The 24325-nt window shown below is 31.9% G+C and overlaps 1 protein-coding gene and 1 pseudogene across 1 annotated transcript in view; both read right to left on the bottom strand.

Annotated features, from left to right (window-relative positions):
- SGCZ (sarcoglycan zeta) overlaps positions 1-24325 on the bottom strand; it is a 541352-nt gene that overhangs the window by 85494 nt on the left and 431533 nt on the right. The window lies entirely within an intron of this gene.
- Positions 12419-13283, bottom strand: LOC120583840 (60S ribosomal protein L5-like; annotated as a pseudogene).

The raw sequence follows: 24325 nt of genomic DNA, 5'->3' as shown, positions 1-24325 counted from the left end.
TGCGTGTATTTTCAGGCACTGTGCTATCCTAATTGGAATTTTTTGCTTTGTTTTGTTATTGAGTTACATGAATTCTGTTTATATTTTGGATATTAACTCTTAATTAAATATGTGATTTTAAATATTTTCTCCTATTGCATAGGTTGACTTTTCATTTCGTTGTTGATTTCCTTTAATGTATAGAAGCTTTTTAGTTTGATGTAGTCTCATGTGTTTAGTTTTGTTTTTGTTGCATTTGCCTTTATGTCAAATCCAAGAAAATCTTGCCTAGGACAAGGTCAAGGAACTTATCCCCTATGTTTTTTTTCTAGCAGTTTTACAGTTTCAGGTCTTATGTTCAAATCTTTAATCCATTTGAAATTGATTTTTGTTACACCGTAAAATACAAATCTAATTTCATTCTTTTGCACATAGATATTCAGTTTTCTCGATACCATTTGTGGCAGAGACTATCCTTTTCTCATTGTGTATTATTGGCTCTCTTGTCAAATATTAGTTGACTGTATATATCTGGGTTTATTTCAAGGCTCTCTGTTTTGTTCCATTGACCTATGCATCGTTTTTATTCCAGTACCATATTCTTTTGATTACTGTACTTCGTAATACAGTTTAAAATCAGGAAATGTTATGTCTCTAGCTTTGTTTTTCCTACTCAAGATTGTTTTAGCTATTCAGAGTTTTGTTGTGGTTCTGTAGGAATTTTTGGATAGCTTATTCTGTTTGTGAAAAAAATGCATAATCATCTCTTCAAGTCCCTAGGAGTAGGCTCTTGCATACCACAGTAGTAGCTGGAAAACTTTTCAAACTTTAACATGTCCTGGTCGGGAGAATAAATTATATTCAACCTAATTATAAACTACTAGATGTTTCTGAGGTACTAGAGAATACTAAATGTATCTTGAAATATTAATGCTTTATTTATAATATTGGTGAACAACTGGCTATAACCTCAGCTTTGACCTATGTTGGATAGAAGAAACTATGGTAGAAATCAAATCTTACTTTTAAATAGTTATATCTTGACTTGTAACCTAAGGTGATATGTGAAAAGTTTTGTTTCAGAAATTATTTGGATTAGCTCTTAAAGGAGAGGATGACAACAAGCCATTTTTCCTTCTCTCCATCAATTTAAATGTATCAGTGTAAATGTGAAATTAAAAATAAATGAAGTTTACATTTAAGTAAAGTGAGATTGCTGCAGAATCTTCCAATTTTATTTGAGGAATGTTTTCATCATCTAAGTCTCACAATGAAAAGCTTTTCCTCAATGACTACGTTCATTAAGGCTGTTATTTTAAATAGGAGTAAACTATTTATAAAGGAACAAATACTAATTAAAATAAAAATAATAAAAATGTTTCTTCTTATGTGTTAGTCTTCTTAGTTGCTTAGCCCTAGGCCTAGTGCTTACATTTTAATTACAATAATGATATTGCACTTTGAGAATGACTTAACTTTTTCTTCCTTTATATTTCAGTAAAATGTCTCTGGTTTTGAATTGAAGAAGTCCTCTCTCTTATTCTTCCTGAAATGTGTGCTCATTTGCCACACATCTCTTCAACTCGAAGAACCCTACGATAGACATCCAATTCAATTTCTTGCATTCTCCCAGGGTATGTCAAGAAATTAGTGCTCGTCAAATCTCCTGGTGAGCTTTTCCCAGTCCACGTAATGACATTTAAATGTGAATTTTTAATATTATAAATCATAATGTCTAACTATATTGCCACACTATTTCCAATCCTTATGTTTAAAGATTTTGAATATATAGATATTCTAGCTTGAATCTTCAACCAAGAAAATACAAAGATATGGGATAACATACATAATAACTTACGATCATGTGTGTTGGTAAACTATTGCAGAATTTGTCCTTAACAAAGAAAAGAAACACAGGCAATATCAAATGCAGCCTGAATACTAAGTATAAAATTAATGAGCATTGTAATAACTTCTCAAGGGATGTATAACAAAACACTTTACTTAATGTGTTATCTCAGCTCAAAAAAATGTAGCAACTTCACTACTCTATACTATATCTTAGAAATTTAAAAGTAGTTAAATTATTTTGGTTAGTTTACAAGAAAGATGGATGATTTTTAGCAAATATACCTGCAAATTTCTAACAAGCAAACATTGAGACAGATGGCCTTCTTCTCTCCTGATGCCATTTGTTAGAAACAGGCATCAGAGGAAGATTCTTCAGGCTATCTTTCTTTTATTAAATCTTTTTTTAAGTATATTCTAGTCTTATAATATTTATTTGAGGTTTTATTCTTGAGATTTTTTTTCTGGAGATTTTATTTGCATATGTTGGTATAAAATTTTAAGCACACGATTCCCTAAAATGTTGTTTCTTTAAATTATAGTAAAGTAAATCTTATTTCAAATATTTGGCAGAAAAAAATAAAGTATTAAATGGGGTGAAGGATTAAAGAAGTACAAATTAGTAGTTGATAGTTGGGCACGGGGATGGGGAGCACGGCAGACAGAATGCAATTAACATTAATGTGATGGCTAAGTGGAGGGCCAGGGGTGGGAGGGAATAGTTGGGGGGATCGTTTTATGAACAATATAGATGTCTAACCAATGTACTGTATACTTGAAACTAATTTAAATAGATAAATTTATAAAAATATAATAATAATAGAGTGAGGAATTCACTAGAAATTGCAAGCGAATTAAACACCTGATTATTTTTCAGCATTCTTAAAGTTTATGATTAGATCTGCACAAGAGAAACAGTTGGTTTATATAAATATTTCATCTTACTAATTTATGCACAAGCCATTTGCTGCAAATTCTGATGGGCTTTAGAAACATTTGATGAAACCAAACAGAACTTGTTTCTAGAGCACAGGTTTAAGTTATAAAATATTAAAACTTTTGTAGTTTTTCCAAGATTGAACATCGGATCCTCTTAGTTTCTAACAATGCTATTATATATGAAAATCTCTTTGAAATGTATTCAAAATCTAGTTTTATTTTAAATGGTGTTCATTTGGGGACTTCCTAAACATTTATTTCAACAACATCAAATGTGTCCTTTCTCTGTACCTTTGTTTCCTCACAAAAATTCACTATTTGCAGTTTGTATTCATGCTTCTCAAGCATTCACATGAGACAGATATTATTATATAAACTGCGGTGAGGTAATAATAAAAACAACAACAACAAAACAACAACACTCTGAGCATTGTGTAAAGTAGAAAATGAGGTCCAAATTCACTGGCTCCCTTTACTTTTGGCAGCTCATACCCTTATTTCAAGTTTGTCCATTCTTTACCGTCTTTTAAACAAATGAAATCTATCAGAGCAACATTATCCATTTTCAGAATTTTAGAACTGAAAGTGACACATCACAGAGATCATCCAGTTTGACTCCTTATTGTACACATAAGAACGCAGAAAACTAGGTGGTGTGAACTTGTGCCCACAGTAACACAGTTCAGATCTAATATCTAAGTCTCTTGATGCATGGTTAAATTTCACAGCTAACTAATCAAGATCAAATATTTGGACATTTTTCAAATGCAAGATTTCTAATCATTATGGAAACCAAATACAAACCCATAGAGTGAAATTAGATCCAATGCCTATTCTAACTCACTCAGAACCACAAAATTTCCCTGTCTCTTTGAATAAAATCTATTGAAAGCCCAGTTAATTTTCAGGATACTCTCAGAGAATTAAAAGTTCTTTTTGTAATAATTAATGTATTTAATCAGCTGTATGATTCAAAAGCCTGAAACCTTCTCTCTTCTCCCTCAGCTGGGGCCTGCTGATACCAACTGCCTCCACAGTTAAGGAGAGATATAGTTCCTTCCTCTCTAACTACTCAGTACTTCTACTCTTCCTTTTTCTTTTCCTAAGTATCAGAACAAGGGGGAGGACAGGGAAGAAACAAAGAAAATGCAAACGATGTCACTTCATAATACTGCTCTGGGCTGGAGTTCCCACTTTAGGCCCATGGCAAGTGCTCAGAGGCAACTCTCTGGTTATTGTGGAACACTCGTTTCCTTGATTCAGTAGAGACACCTCCCAAGTGTGGGGATCTCTCCTCTGCAGGATCCTTTATGAAGCAGAATACTTCTCCTTCAGCTAGTAATTGAAATGGTTTCCTTATAGCTGGGAATCCTGGGATCCACTTTTGTATGGGTTACTTTATCTCTTTTGCTAATGTAAGAAGCCTTAAGCTACCTCTCACTCACAGAGTTCCAACATCTAGCTCAGGGAAATCACTCAGTATTCTTTGTCTACCAAATTCTGTGAGTTAAGGTCATCCTTATCACCTTTTAAATCTCTCAGGCCTGAGCCAAACACTGATGCACTATGTCTCCTAAGTTCTGTGGGTCATATATCACATCCTCCAATGGGAGCCACACCCTGTGCTAGAGGTGAACACTCTTCTCCCTTGGGGACCAGCTCTCTAAAATTTCTCTGCTTTTACAGAATCCTGTATTTACGTATCCTCAGTTTGGTGGGTATGATGAGTAGTATAAATTATTTCCCTATGCCTCTTGCAAGTCCTGTGTGGTAGTCTCATTTATTACTTTGGAATGGGGTGTGTATTTTCTTGGGGTCTCAACTGAGACTGAGATTAAAACAATTCCATTTAATCATCTTGTCATAGATTCTTACAGAACATATAGTGTTCATTTTTAGCATTCCCAGAGCTTATCACAGTGACTGAAACATAGCAGGTATTCAATAACTGTGCTTTTTTGAAATGATTGAAGTGATTGTTAATTTAGATCCTGTAGCATGTGTTCTCAGAAACACGTAAGTGATTCTTGATTTATTTCTCTCCCATGAGTTCAATACCAAATTTTTCACCAAGTCCTAATAATTTTACATCTTTTCTATCACGGAAATCTTTGCCCCACTCCATATCTCTTTTTTATCCGCTGACTAAATTTAGGTGTTCACCCCTCATTTGGACTATTCTAAAACATTCATAACTATTTCTCTATTATATTTTCTTTTCCTTCTAATCAGTATTTTATACTGTCTTCAAGGGTATTATTCTAAAAATTCAAATTTGATAATTTTATTCTATTAACCCATTTCTAGTTTCCTCTCACATACTGCATAAAGTCCAAATTCTCCAGAATGACACAACCGACTTTTGCAATGTGACATTTGTCTAACTCATCATCACTGACTTGAATTATTCTCCATTTTTTATTTACCCTCTTGAAGTTCAACAGTACTCATCACAAAGAGATTACAGATTGGGCCATGTTCTTTCATAATTTTCAATTTGTGTAAGCCTATTTTCTTTGCAAGGAATACTTTCTCTCTTGTTTACCTGGTAAATTTTAAGTGCCAATACAAAAGATATTTTACAACTCCACTCAGAAATACTCACTTCCTCATTTCTGCTAACTCCAGACCATATGTTCTTAATGCATGTATCACTCTATATTATTTGTTTACATAAGTTTTAACTTGACTAAAGAGTAGTTTCTTTATTATAATCAATCAACAAATAATTACAAAAATATATAAAATAAAAGTTGTTAAAGTGCTAGTACGTTGGTGGGAGGAAAAAAGCATGACAAGAATAACATCTGGAACACGAATGGGGGGATAATGTGATGGAAGGATTAACTGCATAAATTGTATAATATTTATTAGCTCCATTTATTTTTAAGAAATTTAATAGTCACTATAATATTACAACATCTAAGTGGTCTGATTCTCTACTCAAACCTCCAAACATAGTCAAACTAAGACTAGAGTAAGCATAATGATCTCAATGGTAAAAGTATGCATATAATCAATACTGTGGGTATGTTAAGATTCTCCTGATCAACTACTTCTGGTTATTGGGCAATTTATGTTAAGTTAAAAAGGCCTTAAATGAGGATGAAATATTGTGAAATAGTGATAACAAACTCTCAGAGGTTTCTATATTCTGTAGATTGCTATTTTCCAAGCAGCATGTGTTCTGCCAATGAGCTAGGTATCTTTGGGTATAATCTTCCTGGTATAAAGCTAAATCTTTTAAATACACTAAGGTTATTAAGTTATTATCAGTTAGCAAAACCCCATTAAGACATCATAATTAAGAAGCTGGTGTTCTGCTGTGATCTATCTCTAAATAAAACTTTGTGTTTGTGATGTACTCAGAATATTCATAAACCTCTGAAAAATATCTTTAATAATCCACAAGGTAGTCTTCAGCCCACAAAATTATGGCAATTGCTATCATAAACTAGAATACCATGTCTCTCCCCTTATAAATTGATGTTTTAAAGATATGTCTCTAGTTCTCAGTCTAGATATTTCATGAAGTCATGTCACTTTAAAATGAAACAATAGGAAAATATTACTCCATTTTTGTTCTTGCTATATAATTTAATCTTAATTATTTATCTTAGGTTGAATTATCTAGAAATCAGAGCCCGAGGTGAAAGATTATGTGCTAATATTTTGTTAAGGAGTGTTATCAGTCCCTGGAGAGTAAGAGACAGGGAAGAAAAAGCACTGAGGGATATGGGAGAAGGAAGAAAATATAATGAGAATAGTTACCTAGATGATCACTGATAGTCATCTATTGTCATAGAAGCCTTATGAACAGTGATATCTGAGGACAATCATCTTTTAGGAGCAGTACTTATCTGGTTCCCTATCTCCTACCGATCAAAGGCTGTGCCACAAGATTTTAACACCCCTACACTCCTGGCTTGTGATACCAGGTCTCTTTAGACAGCTGTTAAGGAAGCCAGAACTCCATTAGAACTTGGTCAGTCAAACTCACAGTGATCATTTGTCAGGCAATGTCAAGAATGGAGTTTTTATAAGCTCTTTTATGAACAGTTGAGGCAGTAGTGCGAGCAGCAGCAGCAGCAGTACAGCCGTAAAGACTGAACTTCATAACTGGAAACTAATTCAACCAATTTCTAGGATCTGTCTGGCCAGCGTGCTAGGCAAATGCATGGAGTGAAGGTGAAGCATAAACAGAACCCATTACTCTACTTATATCTCATGGCTTTTCATGACACCAACATGCAAAAGCCAATGTCTCCTAAGATCTGTCTACCTTAGATGGCTGGTTTATTTGTGTGATTTTGTTTGCTTGCATTGGAGGAAGAAATTCTACATCATCCTTGATTTGACCAACCAAGAGTAAACAGGTGATCAGCTTCCAATTAAAAAACAAACAAACAAACAAACCCTTTTAAACTGCTTCGAACAAAGAAATGAGCAAAATTAGTCACTGGAGTTGGAGATCATATGTGTGTGATCTTATTATCAGAGCCCTGGCCTGGAATTTCTTTCTAGACTCTAGTCAGAAATAGTTGGTAGACTACCAATTACTGGGTGGCAGTCATGGCAAAAAGGGAGTGTTGCAAAGTAGACTCTGCCAATCTGATGAACAAGTTAAAAAGGAGACCATATTTCTTAATGTTTATGTTATTCACTTGTTCTTAGTAGCTTTTTGGTCAAAGATAACCTTTTCCTTTTTTTGTGACGCGTGGTTACCATGATTAGTAGTCATTTGCTTTTAGGAAAAGAAGTGCTAGCATTTGTAATGGATCATGCATCATCCTGCAGAGATGTTTGGTGGGGAAGGACGGTGATGTTGAAGAGATCACATCAGGGTTACTAATGAAACTGAATCTCCTATACAGAAATTTACAATATTCTGAGTTTGTTGTTTTTTAATCTGAAGAGGTGCTTGTCTAGCCCACTAAACAGTAATAAACTGTTCTTTCAGCTTCTGATCATCAAACTGCAGCTACTCAATTAATTTTTGAAAATGAAAATTCAGGGACTGACTAGGTATACTTTTCGAAGAAAAAAAAAAACATGTAGGTATATTTTATTCTTTTAAAATGTATGACAGATGAGTGCTATACTGTCCAAACACTTTCTGACTATGGCTATTTTGAGATGCATTGGTCTGAAACTTAAGGTTCCATACTCCTCTCAAGCTATGTTATTAAAACTTATGACTACTTGATATACATAAGGAAAAAAATTTAAAAAGATATTAAATAATTTAGAGTTCAGATTTTTTTCCTCCAGATTTAAATGGTCTTATTTCCTAATAATAAAAATACAGTATGTTCATTATAGGAATTTTTGAAAAACGGAATGACCACCACAATGACAAAAACTAAAAAAGTACTCTAAATCTCTATCCCTGAAAATAATCACCACGTGAATTGTGAATATATATTAAATATATAGTTAGGTAAATACATAGTTAGCTAGCTAAATCTTCTTATTTATTTATTTTTACTTTATATCTCAACTTTTTCTAATTCTTTTCTTTTTCAGTCACTCCTGATGACTTTTGGAAGACACTATAGATCTGGTCTTTTTCCTTTTGGCTTAGGAATCAATCGATTACAGCTTTCTTGACAAATTCTGCCAGCTGTTTGTTTTTCTTCAGCCCACAAATAAGAAATACTTTTTACATATTTTTAAAAATTTTTAAAAATTTTTAAATATTTTTAAAAATTTTTAAAAATTTTTAAATATTTTTAAAAATCAAGTGAAGAGTGATCTTTTATGATGCATGAAAATTATATAAAATTCAAATTTAAATGTCCTTGGATGAAGTTTTATTGAAATGCTGTCATGCTCATTTGATAACTGTGTTATTATAGCTTTTCTAGTCAGTTACAGATTTCATAAACCTGTCTTCTTTCTGGAATGTCTCTTGGGTTGAATTTTCAGGGAGAGTATCAGCAGCCTATATTAGTTCTCCATTTAATTCAAAATGTACATATATTTTTAGCTTATAATTTTTTGAATAATTATTGGTACTAAAAAATTCCTCATACACTGCTGGTGGAAATGTAAATTGGTACAGCCACTATGGAAAACAGTATAGCATTTCCTCAAAAAACTAAGGATAAAATTACCATATGACCCAGCAATCCCTCTTCTGGGTATTTACCCTAAAAACTTGAAAACATTTATCCTTAAAGATACACGCATCCCGATATTCATAGCAGTGTTGTTCATCGTGGCCAAGACATGGAAACAAGCTAAGTGCCCTTCAACAGATGACTGGATAAAGATGTAGTACATATATACAATGGAGTATTTCTCAGCCATAAGAAAAGATGAAATACTGTCATTTGAAACAACATGGATGAATCTTGAGATTAACATTCTAAGGAAAATAAGTTCGAAAGAAAATGTTGAGAACCATATGATTTTATTCACATGTGAGATATAAATTTGAAAGCAACAAAAAAACATGACAAACAAACAGAGACTCATGGACATGGACGGTGGACTAGTGGTTACCAGAGGGAAGTGGGAAGAGGGGAGGTGTAAAGGGGGTCAAGTATCTGGTGATGGAAGGACATTTAAAAATTCTTTGTTTTTATTAAATTTTTATTGTAGAAATTTTTAAATGTCTACATAAAACCTCAGTCATAACACTGACATTGATGCTTGCTGAAACAATATTTTTAAGTAAACATTAATATAGCACACCCATGTTACTAGGGATTTATAATATTTAAGCATATAGATATTAATAATCTAAATTTTCTCTATTTGAAAAGGAACTGAAGGACAGCTTGGCTTATTTATTAATAACTCTTGTACGTTTTATAAGGAACAAGGTCAATTTATTTTCTTGTTTCTGTATATCACTACGCAGTCATTCCTTAAATTTCAATAAACTTCAACTTTATTTTCTGATTTCAACCTTGTGGATGTTCTATGCTTGTTACAAAAGTAACAGTAACTATCTATGGCCAGTGCAATAAAATTTACAGGGCATGTTGAATACAGATGCAAACAAATAATTGAAAAGCTGCAAGGTATAATATGCTATTTTTTGTAGGAATGTACAAAAACTAGTCATGTGCATTCACCTTTGGTTTTTGTCAAGAATTTAGATAAAGATTCTAGCTAAAACATACCTTTATAAACTTTGCAAAATATTTTAAAAATTAAAATTCATCAATATCTTGTTTTTTATTTCTTAACCCCAACCGTAGACAACCAGGTTTTTGAAAACTATAGGTTACAATATACATACGATTTTGAACTCTGTAGAGGAATTTTTTCTAGATTAAACTTCTTTTTAACCCGTTGTATACCAAAGAAAACAAGCAGACTGGGGCAGATGACTCTAAATCTCTTTGATTTCTTTACAATAAAAATAAATTTTGAATATCTACTTTATTAAGAACAAAAAAAAGCAAAGATGACTAAAGAATCCCTAACTAAAGCAGATATCATCATACCACAATAATTAGATAAAGCTACCTTCACTGCATAACTTTTAGTAGGTAAAGCCATATATATTATCTTACATAGATAACAGGAGAAAGCTAATCTTAGCATTTGAAAAGGAAATTTGCAGTATGAATAACTTTCATTTTGACAATTGAGATTTTGTTTAAATGAGATTAAATTTGAATTAGGAAAAAGTTAATGTACTCTTGTAAGCAGAGAACCACATAAATAATCTTTCATCATTGTCAATTATAATAACATAATGCTATGGATGATAACTAGGATTGTTCTACTTTGAATCTATATAAATGAGTGGTCTGTGTGTTCTGATATAATAAGATATGGAAATCATCATACTAACATTCACACTTTCAAAAAAAAGTAGGGATATAAATCTAGTTAATGTAATACACATAGCAGAGTAAGAAAGACTCAAGGTGATTAGATGTTTCTGTAATATCAAGGTAAAATTAAATTCTTTATATAACTATTAAATTCTCTTTGAAAGTAAAGAATATTGCTATCGCTAAATTTTCTAATGGATTGGACTAAATACAATTTCATCATTAACATTATATCTATATAAAATATGACTCTAAGACAAATATTGCTTTGAATTCCCTTAGTACTTTTGTTCCTGAGCCCTTGAATCTCTAATCTCTGATGGTGTTTTAATGGCACTTAAGAGTTTACATATTGTTTTCCTAAATATTAAAAACAAAATTACTTATGATTATTACTGTTGATTCCTCTGTGGTTGGAAAGAAAATTTGAGTGAAATTGACTTTAAACATCTTTCCAACAAGAAACTTATGTTTTTAGTCCTCTTGCTATTAATTTCACCTTCTCTAGTGTTCTAAATCCATATTCTTTACCTTCTTTACCGAGCTTGTATCAAATATGATTATCATATACATGGAGGCAGGAACGGGAATATGACAGAAAGAAAATATATAAGAAAAGAGAATATCATCAATTAACATAGAGAATAAAAGTGGTTCTTATATTTTTATAATTATATCCCTCTTTAAATGAGGTTGATGTTAGTCCAGATTATACAAAGTTTTCCTCTACTACTGTATATTTTATAAGGTCTCTATAAATTTAGAGACCTTATATGATTTCAATACTGTAATTAGACCAAAAAAAATTTGCAGACACATTCTTGAGATGGAGTCCCAGTTTTATCATTTAATAAAATGGATGTACTCAAGATGGTAATGTAGAATAGAGAAACCATGACACTAAATTTTCTAGTTTTATTACTGCCATAAATGTACATATCTCATTAGTTATTATAATTAGATAAGTTCACACACTATTAAAAATTTCTTGCATAAATTCTTGTGTGCAAGGCAATATGTCAAAGTGCTTTATGCATATTATTTAAAGTAATGTTCAATCTACTATTTGTTTTATTCTCTCCCACTATCTTAAGTTTTCTGTTATTTTTCATTTTATGCAATATTTTATCCACTAAGGTAGATTCCTAACTTTTTTATATCACAAACTTCTGAGAATCGAATGAAAAAAAGTATTGCTTCACTACCCCAAAAATGTAGCTGAATTTTAAAAAGTGGAATACATATTTATGTACTACCTAGAGATCCACAAAATCTAAACACTAGATAAATGGAAACAAGATGACCACGGTATATCAACTTGCTTAAAAAGATATGCATCAAAAAAGTATTCTTTTTGAATTAACAACATATAATCTGAAAGAGCTACAAGGACTCTTCGGATCAATGCAGAACACATAGAAGGAACTGGGATATGACATTTTATTACAAAAAACCCAACTAAACATATTTTAAAGAAATATATGCATGTATATCTAAGAGTCTTGAGACATAAGATTGTCCCTGAATCATAAAATTCTTTGTGCATCTCAAATTCAACATATTGAATTTGTTCTGTAGTTCTAAAAGTCACCAATCTCCTCCTATAAACATTGATATTACTAGCTATATTCAGCTTAATCTATACCAAACTGGTCTTCAAGCCTTATTGGCTCCGGTTAAAGGGAGTAAACAATCTTTTATTATTCCTTTCATAATATGAAGACAAGATATTTAATAAATGTTGATTTCACATCAACTATGTGAAGGATCTAAGTAAACTTTTCTTTTGCTTGCTCAATAAGTTTATTACTGTCTTTATATGAAAAAATTTTAATAGAAAATTTTAGTTTGGTTTATTAGCTCTCAAAAGCTCATTCCCGGGTTCTGGGGAAGCTGGCCTTCTTCTGAGCTACCCAAGACATTATGGGATGGTTCCACCTCTTCTTTTTAACTTCTTTCTTAGGCGTCTGCTCATAGATTGGATTCTCTCATATAACAGCATGAGCTTTCTTATACTTCTCTCCATCAGGTCTGGAGTTACGTTGTTCTTTATGTATCGAGAGAATTGTTTCTCGTAAGCATCTTCATCTTATTCCATTAGGTAATGCATGTAATCTGCAACGTTCTGACCCATGATGTGCTTCCAACGTACTTCTGCACCGAATTCCTTGCTTTCTAAATCATAACCAGGGAACCGTTTGGTACTGTGAGGAATAGACAAGTCTCTGTCCACAGCTCCTTTCAGGGCCTCAAAAACTTTATTTCCAGTAGTAGTTCTTGCAAGCCCTGCATTCAAATAGCTGAGAAAGGCACCAAGTTGACCATCAACGCTTTCCACATTGTATTCATCTCTGGTCAACTCCACTTGGCCTTCACAGATCTTGTCCATGCCAAACCTATTGAGCAGCCTGTGGGCCAGCAGCAGGCCAGTACAATATGCTGCAGCATAATTTGTCAGGCCAACTTTCACACCATACTTTGGGAGTTCATGAGCATAAACTGTACAAACTATCACATCTCCTTCTATATGGGCATAAGCAACCTGACAAATGATATCGCTGTTGGTTACACAAACTATCATCCCGTATCTGGGTGTGTTGTACTTATTTTTATCCTGGATTACCAAGCATTTTACCCTTTTGTCATCTTCTAAATTTCACTTGGTGTCTCTTGAAGTAGGACTTATTCTTGACAACTTTAACAAACCCCATCCTGCGGAACAGAGACTTGTGTCCGTGGCCCACCATAGACCTGCAGGCCAAGCACAGCTCTGGTGTGGAAAAGCTAAGTAAACTTTCTTATGTACTGTACATTATTGTCCCTTTTTGTTTTAATTGAATTCTGATTAGCCCCTAAAGATACGAATTCCCTTTCATCTTTCTCTAAAATATATTAACTCTCAAATACCATATAGTTTATAGTCAAATACCATATAGTTTAGAGTCAGAAGGTACATTATATATGTCTGCTTCACAGTCACACTATCATTTTTTTCCTCCTAAAAATCCATATACTTTTGAGAATCCTGTCATCAATTTATTCCATTCCCTTCCTGTCCTCATTTATGCCATTATAGCTATGACTTGGTCATTCCTACTATAACTCCACACACACACACACACACACACACACACACACACACTCATATTCAGGAATATTTTATAAAACAACTCACTTTCTTCTTTTGTATTCCTGTGAGCATTCTTGGTGTTTTGAACACCTAGTGTCTCATTCATTTTACCTCTCCACTTGCAATTGCTTTTCTTCAACTCTTTCTCAGCCATCAACTTCTATGGTCACATAATAATAGACCTTCAAAATAATAAATGAAGCTTTCCACACTCTGTTCATCACCATTTCACTCGCTCCAGTGGGCCTACTGCAATATTTACTTTCATTTTATCAAGACCTCCAAACCTTCGAATGGCATTTTCTCCAAATCCAGTCATGATTTCTTACTATGCTTCCTTTTTTTCATATCCTATTTCCCTAGTTCATCATTGTAATCATTTTCTTTCAAAGTGCTACTCCTCCCTTTGTTGAAATAGACTAAGAAATGCCAACATTGAATTAACTCTACCTCATATTTCTCTATGCCCTTTTCAGTTACAATGACTGAAAATTACTGTAAATAATTACACAAACAAGGAGACTGATATCATTATGGGTTCGCAATTACCCAAACTCAAGTAGAACCTTAATAGTACCCAGTAATCATACTAACCGTCCTCAAAAAGCCTTCTTTCCCAGTCCGCTCAATTAATTTTTAACCTCTTTTACTTTTCAGAAACTGTTCATCCCTTTTCCTCTGTCTTAATTATTTCAGAATACCACTATAAACTCTCTTTCAAGAGAATTCGAGGGATGAGAGTATTTAATTTTTCTTATTCAGCTGATAAAGTTTTACTACTTGAAAAAATGCTAAGTCATTCACATGTGCACTGGATACCTTCCCTCTAATCTTCTCAATAATGTTTCCATATATAAATAAAAATTATGTTTCCTGGAATCATTCAAGTGTACCTTGAGTATATCATATTTTTTACACTAAAAGTTGAAGTATGTATTAAAAACAACAGTAATATTCTTATATAATCATGGCAAAATTTTTAAATTTAGGATTTTTAACATTCCTGAAATACATTGATCTAACACAAGTATTGGCAAACTTCTTTTGCAGAAGGCCAAATTGTAGATATTTTAAAATTTGTGGGCCATATGGTCTCTGTCACAACTACTCAGTTCTATTGTAGTAGCACAAAACCAGCCATAGACAGTACATAAACCAGTGAGTATGGCTGTGTCCTACTACAATTTTATTTACAAAAAATGTGTCAGGCTCTGAATAAATTACAGTTTATATTCCAAAATTATCAAATCAAAACATTAATAGAGTTTTTCTTGTTTAACCCTATTTTTTTTTTTGCTTATTTAAGTTCTCTTTTCATTTCTTTCGACTTTTGCTTTATACATTTTGAAATATTAGGCATATGTAAATTAATGGTTGTTTTATCTTTCTTTGAATTGATTTTTTCTTTAAGAAATGTCTCTCTTTTCTTTTCTGGTGATATTATTCTTATGCTAAAGTAGAATTTGTCTGATTTTAATATAGCTATACTGATCTGCTTTCAGTTATTATGCACACAGTATATCTTTTTCTTTTTCTTCTTTTCGTTTTCAAATTATCCATGTTTTTAGATATAGAGTGTTGACATTTTCTGCTTACTCCAATGATAAGATCATCTGTTTATCCTGATGTCTGATTTTCTCTTGATTTTTGTTCACATTTTTGCTTCTCTGCATGTCCACTAATATTTATGTTTATGTTGGTCATTGTATGCAAGGTTTATGAAAGGTACCTACAAACGACATCTTCCACCAGAAAAGATTTTCTATTTTTTATGTTAGGCAGATAAAGTGAGAGACTTATTATATCAATCCTTTCAGAGGCTGATTTGGGTCATGTTTGGTCTTTTTTTTTCAAGATAGTTTTCACTATTAGGGATATTAGTTGTTTCACTAATAAATTAGATTAAAATATATCTTAAATTATGGAATATACAAACAATAAAGAAACAAAAAAAAAACCAGTTCTCATCCTGTTTTCATGATAATAGTTTTCTAAACTCAACATGACTCTAACGTATAGTTTAACTTTGCAATATCTTCCTATTTGTGGAATTATATAACTCTTAGTGTGCATGTTTTCTCAATTATCTTTCTATTATATAAGATTCCAGGAAAAATTGACTACATCAGAATTATTTATCATATGTATTTTTTTAAGAAAAAAAAAAGTCAGCACTATCTTTGCTGGGCTTTCCCCACAACCAAGAATAAGAACTATGTAATTTAGGCCTTCATTTTCTGTGTAAAGACCACAACTGCTTTAATAACACACTCAGACAGAAGAAAGAAAATCATATTAAGCTTTGCCAATATTCCGTTCATACCAATATGTAATGGTCATTAAAATATTTAGTTCCCCAGTACTGTTCTTGAGGCAAATTGCCACAAAAAAGAAAAGAGTAAGTGAGAAAAAAATCACAGATCTTTTGTGGCTACCGTGAATTCTAACCACAGAGGGGATGAAGAGGTGGAGTGTTGAGCCTCAGAGAAGAGGATCTGCAGTAACAGGGACACTTTCACTACATAAATCTTAATGGTAGCCAAAACAATGTGGATCTGAAAGGTAATGTTCAGAAGTGAAGTTAGAGTGAAGATGTGGTCAACACTAGATCAGGAAAGATACAGCTAGCAATTTCTAATGTAGCCAACATTCTGCTCCTCAGCTACCAATGTGTGAATTGACTTAGATATACAAGGAACTCACTCATCATCACCATTATCATCATCACCATCATTATCCAATTATTAAACACCTACTATATGTTCATTCATTGTATCTAGTTCATCTATTTTTACCACTTAAAACTACCTTGTTCAGATCTATGCATAAAATTTCCTAATGTACACGTTATTTAAACTAAAAGAAGAGTCTGTACATATCTTTCTTTAGAGTTTCTCCTCTTCTGCATGGAGCTGATCCATGCTTTCTGGTGGAAAAAAGACAGGCTTGTGGAAGTTTGTAATACAATGTCTACCTGAATAGGGATTCAAATCTCACAACTTCTAAAAAGCCTAACTCCTTCTGTAGTTAACTAGAAAATGTTATCTATTTACACCTTTGTCTTATTTTTATTTTGATCCTTTGTAGAGCACACTATACCAAATCTCGCAGAAGCCTTTTATCAAAAGAATAAAATTTAGACTTTCTAAAATAGGTTTAACATGAAATCTAGAATGAGAGATATTATTTCTTGGTGTTTCAACTTTAATTCTTCTAAAATAATGATAATTTTCTTGACATCAGTTTACTTTATTAAAAACCTCTATTTATTCAATGTAATATATCTGCCCCCAAACGTATTTGATTAAATGTTAGAAAAGTAAAAAAAAAAATATATTAACATGAATAACTTAAAAGCTTTGGTAAAATCTTTTAAAGTGATCAAAATATTTTAAGGTATATTTATCATGTACTTCAAATATTGTTTTTACCAGAACCCTCTTCTCAAATAAAATTCTAAGTCATTTAAACTCTTGAAAAGTATCTAATGGCTCCTTATTTTTCAGTGAGTAAAATCTAAATTCTTGATTCAAGTTCATAAGTACTACCAACATGACCCCAAACTTTCTTTCCAGTTTCAGTCATGTTTGAGCTTCTCACTCTGACCACTGGCTCAAGTTCTCCTTCTTAGTGGTAGGCCCTGTCTGTCTGTCTGTCTGTCTATCTGTCTATCTATCATATCTATCTATCTATCTATCTATCATCTATTATCTATCTATCATATCTATCTATCTATCTTCATCTACCTATCATCATCTATCTATCTATCATCTATCTATCATCTATCTTAAAAGACTCACATCAAAGGCTATAGCTCCATGAGGTATTCGATGGCCACTTTTGTCTGAGATGATTTCAGAAATAAAAATCTTAAATATAGAGTAAAACAGTCTTATTTAAAACCACGAAATGTTGTAGAACTAGTTTCTACAAGGAATATTATACGCCAACGTATACTCAAATTAGCTAAAAAGTAAAGCCATATTAAGAAACATTATATAAAGGAAACTAATTAACCCTCGCTAAAACATATATGAGGGGAATAGTATAAATATGGAGAACAGAGTTACTTTAAAAATTAAATATAATTTTCACTTACATTTCAAAAAATAAAATATCAAGATTAAAAATCTTACAAAGAACATGAATTTATTTAAAAACTAACATTGCACATGTGTGAGTGTGCATGTGCATGCACATAAACATGTGCACAAGCACACACACAGACACACACACACACACACACACACACAGTTGCTGGGTATTCATAGGCTTGAAGTCCTCTAATAATAAGCTCCAAACACCAAGTAGAAAACCAAAGATTGCCTCAATGAACAATGAGTCAGTGGATTCACAGAAGTGCCAAATTAAAATTATGTGCTCCAAATATACATATTTTGTTTCAATTGAATGACTCTAAAAAATCTCCCAATGAAGTAAAATACATCAACGTGACATCCTGAAACATCAATCTTCTTGATTGTCAGTGGAAATAATGGTAACCGATTACATTAAGTAGCAAAATAGTAATCAATATATTTTTATTCTAAAAATAAAAAGATTTGCTTCATGTTCATTTAATTATGACTTACTCATTTTTCATAGTAATTACAACAATGTTAGAGGCTTTTATTTTTTATCACTAGAATAATAATGGAGTTGGATTATATCTACATAGATTAAAAATAGATCATTTCCTTAGTTGGCCAAATGGTTATGATTTTTTCTTAAATAAAAACATTTCAAAGACAGCAAAGGCCTTATTTCCACTCCAGTTATCATTTATTCCTTTCCCAATTTATTCTTTGTGTTTCTCTGAAATACCATGATTAAAATGACGATTCATATAGTCAATGGTTTTAACACTGATTAACATTTGTGAATAAATGAATAAAAAAATCATAAGGTCATCTATGAATAATGTCATAATTTCATTTTCAAATGGTAATAATGAGAGTATTTTTATACCAGAAAAAAACTAAACTATATATATTACATATGGCACTTCATCCCATTGCTATGGTAATAAATCATCTTTCTCGAGATTTATTTCACTTCCTGAAAAAGTGGCCAAACTATTTAATAAATGTTCTCTCTGGCTACAATTTTAAACTTTAAGATTGTTTTAACTGTAAAATGATAATTGTAGCCATTCAATTATAATTCTAGAAGTAGCACACCTATTTTCACATTAATTATGGATATAATTTGGTTATATTATAGTAGTAAGACATTGTCTGATATAAAAAATAAAAAAATCAAGTTTAATAGATTTGTAGCCTTATTGAAATTATCAATAACAACTTAGGGAAGATATTCCACAGTGATCACATCAAAATCTATAATTCGTTAAATTAAGTATTGAGACAAACAGCACTTACAAGGCATTACAGCAATCTATCCTAGCTTAGGGTATTTTATTGTATAAAGATTCTAGATAAAATAGATTAAACACATATCTTATTGTCTGTGGTGCTTATTTTAATATAAATCCAAGCTATAAATCTTTATATGGCAATCAATGTCAACAACTAATCTACCAATATTGCTATCACAAGAACAACATAATCACATAAATTCAAAGAGATGAGTAATGTTTAGCTTGATAGATGCCTTATAAGTCACAGTAATGCCACATAAATTACATTTGTTGATATAATCATGGCATTCAATATTTCTAATGTTATATTGCTTATATAAAAATTGTAGAAAAGATTGTGTCCCAATACCAAAACTTTTTAACGGATCAAAAGCAGTTTTTCCACATCTCCAAAAGCCATTGTTTTTAATTGTTTTAAAATAAAGTTCTGCTATAATCTTAAAATAGCAAAAATCTAGAAATTTTATCTGATTTTAAGTGAAAAAATAATATGCATCTTATTAAGTTTAATTAAAAAATGTCCACTTCTTTTTAAACAAAGACCTAAATACACAATTCAGAGTTTCATAGAAAGTGCTACTAATAAACTGTAAAATAAAAAAGTGCTAAAGAATTATTAAGATAAGAAATAATACTAGCCTTTGTGGTACCTGCAAAGTGGCCACAGATTCTTCTTATCACTATATGTATGTCCTTCTGCAAAATGACTTTACTCTTTTCTCGTCAGGAGGTAGAATCAATTTCTCCATCCCTCAAATATGGGCTCAGCCTAGTGATTTGTACTAATGGGACATTAACAAATTTGCCACAAGCAGAGGCTTAAGCAGCATTTGCACATTGCGGCTTTCCCTTTCTTCCTGCTGGAAACTAGTTTGTCACCATGTGATCAAGCTGGGACCAGCCACCTACAGGTTACAAGATAACATGGAATGCTATCTTAGCCATTATAAGCAATGAAGACAAGCCTGATGTTCTAGATTATCCAGTCCCAGATCAGTTAGTACAAACTGTCTGGCTAATGCACAAAATCGAGAGGAATCATTAACGCTTAGGGTTTTTAGTTTTGGATAAAAGTGCTTTTTTTTTTTTGCAGCAAAAGCTAGCTAAATTAGTCTTTTTATATTGTTTTTAGGCAATTAAGCTAATTTTCATATCTATCATAACAACAAAAATAGTCAACAAAACAGCATGATTAAAGCAAAAATAAGTTAAATGTGATAACATTATGGTATGACATAAAATTCTTAATTAAAATAATAGTTTATATACTTCCCCATATACACCATGTAACTGTCCATTAATTTCATGAACTTTGAAATAATATACAAGGTTATATGTTTGATTGACTCTCTAGCTAATTAAACATTATTCTAAATAAAATGTAAAGCACTGGGAAAATATCTGAATTAATATCTCTAAAAGAGCCTTTTTCTATTTTGGGTCATTGCCCAAGGTCCCGCTCCTTGATAAATCTGTCATCTGGCATGGTCAGGAGTATTTTGAGTCTATGTTTCTTACTCAGTTTTTGATGAACAAAATAAGATGACAATATAGCAAAAGTGTAGGAAATTGAGTGAGGCGAAACATGAGATGGTGATTGCAAATAATAGATGAAGAGGGCAAGAATGATATGGTGCTATATAGGCACTGATTTTTTAAAAAGCAAAAAGTTCAGGCATTTGCATAAATTATGTTAAATTTCTCTTTTCTTACTTCAGAATAAAACTTTTTAAAATGTGATAATTTTAAGTAACAGATCCAAATAAAACTTAGAAAAAGAACGGAGAACAAAAAAAGAAAAAAAAAACAGGTATTAAAAGATCACTATTTATCTTTCACAAGTACCAAAGGATAAAAGACAGGAAGAAGATGCTCCTTTATAGCAGCTTGTTTTAATAATTCACTTTATAAATAGTTCCTAGCAAGAAATGAAATGGCAGACAATTACTAACTACGCCTAAAATTTATTGAAGAATATTTCACTAACTTACATTTTAATAAATTAGAAAAAAAAAGAGAGAAAATAAATTTAACTTAAATATTTTATCAGTAAAAAATACAGCTAATATAACTTCTACTTCAAAAACAACTGGAGCATAAGTAGGAATGAAGCAGTGAATATAGAACACACAAAAGATGACAATTAAATAACTATTGTCTTATTGTCTCCTTCATTATTTCCCAATCATTTAGTTTTCTAAATTAATACTTTTGTAACATAATTAAAGACTGGAACCATGAAATTAAACTTCAGAGTACTGTAAGGGTCAAAGTTACAATTCAGCAAAATAAGTAAATTTTAACAGCTCAGAATCTGTATTTGCATATCTTAAAATCAATGAAAAGAATCTGAATACACAATTCTTTTTCTGCTCTTCTCTACTTTCAAAGAATCTGACAAATACCTCCAGTATTTCTCATATTTTCTCCCTCTCACCTCTTTTCTCCTTTCTTGAATTACATAGGTCAAGCTAACCTTTCTTTAGCAAAAAACGATTCTTTTTTGGGTCTGTAACTACAAAGAAAAAAGTGAAAAATTACAAGATTATCTATGGCCCTGAAGGACAGAGAGTTAAAACTAAGGCCCTAAATTAAGTTAAATTTTTTGTCTTGCAAAAAATTTAATTTAGAAACCCAAACTTTCTAAATTAAAATTGTCTTCTGTCCACATGTTTAATGTCATTATCTGATGTAAATTATATTAATGAATGAGGCATTTTTCCATTGTATTTTCCTTTTTTATAGAAAAATACACAAACATATGTCCTATATTTTTAATGGATAACATAAACATATTAATGATGGAAATAATTTTGGTTGTTGTTCTTAAAAGAAAGAGAAAGGGAAAGAGAACAGACAGAAGAGAGAATAACTCAGTAACACGGTAACAATTCATCTTAAAATTTCAGCAGGGTCTTTACAAAATAAAAAATCATGTGTGAATATATGTGTGCATCTTAGAGGGTCAAAGTGAGGAAGAAATACAGAAAATGATAGAGATCCATATTTGGGTGGATGTTATGACAGAGGAAGTAACTTTCATATAATGTAAGAGAAGAAGAATTCAACAGTGACAGAAATCTATGGCCAGAGGATCTAAATCTCCTGGAAATCCATAGAAATCTTAAGGATATAATTGGATCACCCATAGAGCATAAAACGAAGGTTGAAGCTATATGTAAAAAAATGCTAAAGAATCAACTTAAAATCTGTTGGAACTAAAAAAAAAAAAATTCAATAAAATTATAGGTGTACCAAGAAGTCATACAAACAGCCAAAAGACATGAAAAGATGCTCAACTTCACTAGCTCTTAGGAAAATGCAAATCAAAACCACAACAAGATATCACCTCACACCTGTAAGAATGGCTATAATCAACAAGTCAAGTAATAACAAGTGTTGGAGAGGTTGTGGGGTAAAAGGGACCCTCATACGCTGCCAGTGGGACTGCAAATTGGCACAGTCACTACTCCACAAACAGTATGGAGTTTCCTCAAACAATTAAGAATAAAATTACCATATTCTATTATTCTGGGTATCTACCCAAACGATTTGAAAACGTTTATCTGTAAAGATATATGCATCCCAGTGTTCACTGCAACATTATTCACAGTGGCCAGGACATGGAAGCAATCAAAGTGTCCTACGATAGATGACTGGATGAAGAAGCTGTGTTACAAATATACAACGGAATACTACCCAACAACCCTATGTTGTACATTTGTGACAACATAGGTGGATCTTGAGATTATCATGCTAAGTGAAATAAGTCAGAAAGAAAAAGTTGAGAACCATATGAGATATAACACAGAGAGTAATAAACAAAAATCAATCAAACAAAAATTCATAGACACAGACAACATTTTAGTGGTTACCAGAGGGAAAGGAGGGGACGGTAGATAAGGGTAAAGGAGGTCAAATATGTGGTGACAGAAGGATATTTGACTTGGTGGTGAACACACAATGTGGTATACAGATGATGAATTATAGAATTGTACACTTGAAACCTATATAATTTTATTAACTGATGTCACTCCAATAAATTTAATCAGAAAAAGCAAAAAAATTGTAGGATATAAATTTCTTAAGTTTCTAAAATGCAGGGTGATTGAAGGTAACATATGGGCTCATTATAATAAAAATGTTGCAATTAGCAACAGTAAAATTGATACAACAAAAATTACAGTGCTTACAAATTTTTATTCTTAATCCCTGAAAATTTCAGGATCTTGATAAGCCTTAGTAAAGCTGATAAAAGATTACTATTTTGTCACAGATGTGCTTATTTAAAGTAAGTTCTAATTTATAAGAAGTTGCTTATAACTTCAAAAGAGATTTCAATTGCTATGGAGATACAAAATTAATAAGAAGAAATTATATCCTGTGAAAATGAATAAAGGAAACCTCATTAAAATCAGAGTCAAGAAACCCTGAAAGTGGGGCTTTCATGCACATTTGCAGACTCCAGCAGGAAGAAGTATGCCTTGTCCTCCCTAACAGGAGGAAGCTTACTCTACTGCCCTGGCAGGAGGATGGAAGATTTTCTCCTTGCTCAGCAACAACCCAGCCAATAAGAAACACAAAATTCACTCAGCCAGTTGAAAAATACTCTGAACTCCCTCTTTCCTCCAGTGGAATTTCTTTCACAATAGCCCCTCCCAATTTCCCCTTTTTTTCCTTATAAAGGCATTTTACTCTCCTTTGTTCTCTAGACATGCATGTGACTTGCTGTAGCTTGCACGTCCTAAGTTGCAATTCCTGTGCTATTTACAAATAAACACATTTTTTGTAGTAAAATAACTGGCTATTTCATTTTTAAGGCTGACGACACTAAATCTTTCAGTTATTTTATAAATGCAAAGGAAAATCAGAGAAGTGTGGCGAAAGTAGTAAAAAGGCAAAACCATGACTACAATAAATGATGTTCTTTACAGCAATGAGGAAGCTTCCTATGATAAAATATTAACAAAAAAGTAGTTATAGTATTTGTGATTTATTTAATTTTGATAGCTCTACTGAATGTATAATGATAAAAGTGTAGGACAACACTAGAGATATTGGTCAAACCAGTGTTTTTCAAGCTATAATACAAAAGTACCAAAAGTCCAACAGGTTCCTATCATGGATGGGGCAGATGTCCATTTGCTTTATATTGCTTTTTTTTTTTGATAAGATTTTATTTGAAGAAATAATCTCACATCTAAAAATCACTTATAAACCACTAATCCAGAAAATAACAATATTATAATTTGT

The sequence above is a fragment of the Pteropus medius genome, unplaced genomic scaffold (genome assembly GCF_902729225.1).
Source record: "Pteropus medius unplaced genomic scaffold, Ma_sr-lr_union100, whole genome shotgun sequence".
NCBI lineage: Eukaryota > Metazoa > Chordata > Mammalia > Chiroptera > Pteropodidae > Pteropus > Pteropus medius.
Note: the sequence above shows the minus strand (reverse complement) of the source record. Positions and strands in the feature narration are given on the sequence as shown.